The following is a 7,199-nucleotide window of genomic DNA, read 5'->3' as shown; positions in this document are numbered from 1 at the left end:
ATTGGAGAACAGTTCTCTCTTTTCTTAATACCTAATTTTCAAGTCCTCGGTATATGTACCGGACACGTTGGAGGTCGGTTTCCTAATGCCGTCCCATAGTTTCGAAAATCTTCCAATCCAAAGAAGGAACTACATCCTGGGTCTAGATGACCCCTCCTTGGTGATGTGTCAAAGTTCACCGTTAGAAATATTTTTCAAAAGCTCACGGGTTTTCACTGACCCTCAAAAATTAAGATTAATTGGAAAGTTCGAAACATTTGGTTTCCCACAAACTTCTAAAGAGTTTGTTTTTATTGCCCTGGCATCGGGTTTGATAAATTTATAATATGTCGTCCCTGGCATTCCAAAACTATAAGAAAAGCGGCGCGACAAAAATAAAGCACGCGCAATTCCCCAAGAATAAAGTAAAAATAAACTAAGCCGCGCCATCAAAGGTGACAGGATAATTGGGCGGGAGGTCTAAAAGCTCCCGACCCGAACTCTGGGTATGACCATTGTCCGAGAGAAAATATTCTGGAAAAAATAGGGGGCGCTTGGTACCGACAGGCGACCCAGAAGCAGCTACTATTCCCCGAAGCCCCAGAGTGGTTTCTTAGAATTAAAACAGAAATATATATCTAATTTTGGTCTATTTTGGTGGGAACTTAAATATTCGACTATATGCTACTATTCTACTATTCTAATAAAATATTCGTTATACAATGCCTTCGTGTTGCGTAACATATTGTTCATCAAACCATGTAAATAGGAAAGACCTATCTTTTCACGAGTTTCCTAGCATTAGTCGGAATGATTTTGCACCAAAAGAAACACAGAAGGTCTGCAGCCTGCATTTCAAAGAGGATGATTTCTGTTCAATTTTGCACCTTTACTATGGAAACCTTTTTAGTCAGAAATAATTACAAACCCTTACTAAATAGACAATTTGATTCTAGGTTTTAAAAGACGAAAGCTTAAAACAGGCACGGTACCTAGTATATTCCCTATATTGCTATATGTAACCTAAGCTCCCTTAAAGAAAGATAATTTCTGCAGTTGCTGCATTCAGAATCTTTCTCAACCATGTCAAAAATCTCCTCTCCTAGATTTTATAAACAGTGTGTCAGAATTTATAGCCCGGTGTACCTAGTAACAGAGACCATACCACTGGAAGTCTATCATTATAGTGCCCTACGCCAGCGTCCACCTAGCCCGGACAGGTGACAAATACAGCATGGGTAGTAGTACCCTACTACTGATGGTCGCACCTTTGACGCAAGCCACTCAACCCAGCAGAAGGTGCTGCGTTTGGTGGACCATTTCCCACTTCGCACACAGCAGTGGGATTAAGAGTGGATGCTGTAGCAACTACAGCCGACACCCTACCTACGTAGGTAAAGAGTCATACCCTTTAGAGAGAGAGCTCCTAAAGGGGAACGACGAGCACACAGCGGTCTACATACCTCGGCACAGCTGGCACCGGAGATCCCGGTGTGCCCCAAAAGGCCGGGAAACAGGACCATTGCGCCGCATACGGAGGCCCGCCGCCCAACAGCAGGCTACCCAATCCACCGAGGCGGCCAGTTTGCACGGACCCTCTCCGTTAGCCTGAGCCGAAGCTCAGTTTCCAGCCCAAACCTGACCGATTTCGGAGGTGGAGATAGGACCATTTGATCAGAGCTAACATCTCCCAGCGCGCCAAAGCCCTTATGGGTTACAAGAGCCGGACTCCGACTCCCCGGTAAAGCCACCAGTTATTGCACAATCTAACCCATTTAGATGTTATAAACAGGCAAGGTAGAGGAAATCTTAAGTACCCAAATCGGCCATTGGTTTCAGTTGTTTTCCCAATTGTTTCCTTCATAAGGCTTCGTTCAAAAACTCTTTCCCGTACATTTGTGGTTCCAAAATCATATATTTTGCAATTGAGTTTCATGATTTACCGAAACTTGAATTGTGCCCTATACTTGAATGTTATAACGCAAACCATTATAATAATATAAAAAAAATCTGTTCCAAATTAGTTCCTCCACTTGTTGTCAACATAAGCCGTGTGATTTCTGCAAAATATGAAGGTATACAAACTTCAGTGAAATGTTCCTCCAACTTGTTTAAACCTAAAATTAGAATTTATTGCGCTTATAATATATTTTAATTTAATATTATTTAATTTAAAATGTTAAAATAATATATTTACCCTGAAGTTACAATGAATCTTCTTTTCACCTTTTGTGTTATTTATTTTCAAGTATTACGCAATAATACAATGGTGCTGGCAGCATCTAGTGGAAAGTTCTTGGTTTCTGTTTAACTCTTTTATAATTTACAAACACCATTAAGAAATTAGAATCTTAAAAAAATATTATACTATTATTTAAATATTAACCTATATTCGCTTTAATTAAAAGTTTTTGAAATTTATTTAAAACAAATTGTTTTTTGTCGATTTTTCCTATGTGACTAACGTAAAATTTTGGTCGTAGCGGAACCCTGGAGGGAAAATATATAGAGTGTTGTCGTCTGATACGATTTTGAAAACTTGTAACGTCACAGCTGTAGTGTTAATAGCGGCCGCCGCCGGGAGTAGTGGCTCACTCCTGTAATCCCAGGCGTCCGGGAGGCAGAGTTTGTGGATGGCCGTGTGAGGACGACCACCAATCCCCCAACGGGTGGTCGGAATACTTCCGCCACGGGTGGCCGTTACACATATCTCGCCCTGATTAATCAGATGGTGTCTTAGCCGGGCTCGCGGTCTTCTCAGACTCAATCAGCCCTTTCTTCTTTGAATAAAAAAAATAGTGGCTGCCATGACAGTTACCGTTTTTAGTCCGGCGCGCGCCATCTATTGGCGATGCCGGACTTATGCTTTGATAGTAAAAACGGAGAAAAAAGGTATTACCTGAAACCATTGTCAAAGCTACAAAGTGGCTCTAGCTAGCCTTGAATATCTCCCAGGTTATTAAGAGAAGCCAGTACATTCCATTCGGCTTGGGGTGAACAAGTTGGCAAGCCAAAATATACCTCTCCTCGGAAGAATTGTCCCTAGTGGTATTAATTTCTCGAGATGACCCTTGAAGATATATCTCCGCAATTCAGAGTTATTTACTAAAAATGTAATCCCGGTTCAATCCCGCCCGGTATAAAATTTTAATTTTAATTAAAATAATTGAGACGAAACAACCAATTTTAATTTATTCAGAATATCATAAGTTAAGTAGTTACAACAGTGAGTTAGACGTACTATAACAATGCACAATTGAATTAAACCCTTTTTACAGTACAAGTTTATCAGTTGAATATAATACGAAGCAAATTTTAATGAAAGAAATATCTACAGAGGGTATTATAACAACCGTTCGCTTTTTGGTTTATAATTTTAACGGAATCGGGGCGATTTTAATTAAACGATAGTTAATCGAAATTTGGTTAAAAGAATATTCCCTAAGGCCGCGCGATAAATTTACGAGAATAAATTCCCGTCGCCGTTATATCTAAAATTTCTTGATTCGGGATTGCCAGAACTGTAATGTTGTGGGCGAGTGATTAGAAAATAAAATGTCAACCAGAATTATGCAAAATTATAAATTTTTATTTTTATTCAGAACAGTCTATGGAACGTTCTAGATTTAACTTTCATCAATAACCCAACAAGATATATCCCTTCTACGTAATTGTACAGAACTGGTACTCAAGTGTCTAAGACTAGATTTGTCTTAGTTCATCGTGATTGAAAAATAAACCAAAACACACTTACACTTAAGTAAATATCATAAATTATACTGAGTAATTTTAACTAAATCCAAACTACCTAACTATAAACTATGTCTTAATTAACAGCTGAGAGCTGTTCGCTACTAATTACTTCCAATCTACTTAATTAGCCTCACAGGTTGAGTTGATAATTTCAAGGGTATAATTAGGTTATTCCAATTCAAAAAATAATAACAATCAATTTTATCTTACAGTTTTTCTTGACAGCTGACTTGAGTTAGTTCACAATTACTTTAACACTTTCAGTCTTAAACACGCACTGTTCATACACTTAAGTCCATTCACTCACGTTCCAAACGCGAAACACAATTTAACTCTTTTCTTGACCGAAGACCGAACATACTAATTAAAACCGCAAAGTTACCTCATAACTTTTGACCGACACCAGGACCCTGTCCTGTAGTAGTTCGTCTGACAGTCAAGAACTAAGAAAGACTATATCTTCTATATTGATGGCAACGGCCTTATATACTTTTATTTTGTGTTTGTTTTTTACCCGTCGAGATTTGACTAAAGTTAGAAAAATTGAAGATATTATATTTTATACCCGGTTTGATTGATAGTTCTCCATACGGTGGCGCTATATTATTACTTTTATATAGTTTCCGCGGGAGGTTTGAATAATTATCCTTTTTCTTAGCGTTATTAAAAGGTAACAATGAACTACTTTTTGTGTTTTAACGAAATTTTTTTAAGAATTTAACAAAAATTTAAAATAAAACAAAAAACCGTACCAAAGAATAAACAAACAAAGTTCAATAAACAATATACACAGATATTGTATTAATCCGTTTAGTAAAAAAACCAGCCTTATCATAATGGTTCCTTCACTTTAATATATTTCCTAACGAAGTCAATGGCTCGGCAGTGAACTATCCGCATTGTTACAATGCGACCCGAGTTCAATTCCTGATCACCATCGAATTTTACATTAAAATACTAAAATATTTAATTAAATATAAGATTAATATAATTTATAAATATTTAATTAAATATAAGATTAATATAATTTATAAATATTTAATTAAATATAAGATTAATATAATTTATAAATATTTAATTAAATATAAGATTAATATAATTTATAAATATTTAATTAAATATAAGATTAATATAATTTATAAATATTTAATTAAATATAAGATTAATATAATTTATAAATATTTAATTAAATATAAGATTAATATAATTTATAAATATTTAATTAAATATAAGATTAATATAATTTATAAATATTTCATTAAATATAAGATTAATATAATTTATAAATATAAGATTAATATAATTTATAAATATTTAATTAAATATAAGATTAATATAATTTATAAATATTTAATTAAATATAAGATTAATATAATTTATAAATATTTAATTAAATATAAAATTAATATAATTTATAAATATAAGATTAATATAATTTATAAATATTTAATTAAATATAAGATTAATATAATTTATAAATATTTAATTAAATATAAGATTAATACAATTTATAAATATTTAATTAAATATAAGATTAATATAATTTATAAATATTTAATTAAATATAAGAGTAATATAATTTATAAATATTTAATTAAATATAAGATTAATATAATTTATAAATATTTAATTAAATATAAGATTAATATAATTTATAAATATAAGATTAATATAATTTATAAATATTTAATTAAATATAAGATTAATATAATTTATAAATATAAGATTAACATAATTTATAAATATTTAATTAAATATAAGATTAATATAATTTATAAATATTTAATTAAATATAAGATTAATATAATTTATAAATATTTCATTAAATATAAGATTAATATAATTTATAAATATTTAATTAAATATAAGATAAATATAATTTATAAATATTTCATTAAATATAAGATTAATATAATTTATAAATATTTAATTAAATATAAGATTAATATAATTTATAAATATTTAATTAAATATAAGATTAATATAATTTATAAATATTTAATTAAATATAAGATTAATATAATTTATAAATATAAGATTAATATAATTTATAAATATTTAATTAAATATAAGATTAATATATTTTATAAATATTTCATTAAATATAAGATTAATATAATATATAAATATTTTATTAAATATAAGATTAATATAATTTATAAATATAAGATTAATATAATTTATAAATATAAGATTAATATAATTTATAAATATTTAATTAAATATAAGATTAATATAATTTATAAATATTTAATTAAATATAAGATTAATATAATTTATAAATATTTAATTAAATATAAGATTAATATAATTTATAAATATTTAATTAAATATAAGATTAATATAATTTATAAATATTTAATTAAATATAAGATTAATATAATTTATAAATATTTAATTAAATATAAGATTAATATAATTTATAAATATTTAATTAAATATAAGATTAATATAATTTATAAATATTTAATTAAATATAAGATTAATATAATTTATAAATATTTAATTAAATATAAGATTAATATAATTTATAAATATTTAATTAAATATAAGATTAATATAATTTATAAATATTTAATTAAATATAAGATTAATATAATTTATAAATATTTAATTAAATATAAGATTAATATAATTTATAAATATTTAATTAAATATAAGATTAATATAATTTATAAATATTTAATTAAATATAAGAATAATATAATTTATAAATATTTAATTAAATATAAGATTAATATAATTTATAAATATTTAATTAAATATAAGATTAATATAATTTATAAATATTTAATTAAATATAAGATTAATATAATTCATAAATATTTAATTAAATATAAGATTAATATAATTTATAAATATTTAATTAAATATAAGATTAATATAATTTATAAATATTTCATTAAATATAAGATTAATATAATTTATAAATATTTCATTAAATATAAGATTTATATAATTTATAAATATTTCATTAACTATAAGATTAATATAATTTATAAATATTTAATTAAATATAAGATTAATATAATTTATAAATATTTCATTAAATATAAGATTAATATAATTTATAAATATTTAATTAAATATAAGATTAATATAATTTATAAATATTTAATTAAATATAAGATTAATATAATTCATAAATATTTAATTAAATATAAGATTAATATAATTTATAAATATTTAATTAAATATAAGATTAATATAATTTATAAATATTTCATTAAATATAAGATTAATATAATTTATAAATATTTCATTAAATATAAGATTTATATAATTTATAAATATTTCATTAACTATAAGATTAATATAATTTATAAATATTTAATTAAATATAAGATTAATATAATTTATAAATATTTCATTAAATATAAGATTAATATAATTTATAAATATTTAATTAAATATAAGATTAATATAATTTATAAATATTTAATTAAATATAAGATTAATATAATTTA

This window comes from Leiobunum rupestre, chromosome 11 (assembly GCF_980474605.1).
Source record: "Leiobunum rupestre chromosome 11, qqLeiRupe1.1.hap1, whole genome shotgun sequence".
Classification (NCBI taxonomy): Eukaryota; Metazoa; Arthropoda; class Arachnida; order Opiliones; family Sclerosomatidae; genus Leiobunum; species Leiobunum rupestre.
The sequence above is the reverse complement of the archived record's forward strand: the minus strand, read 5'-3'. Positions refer to the sequence as shown.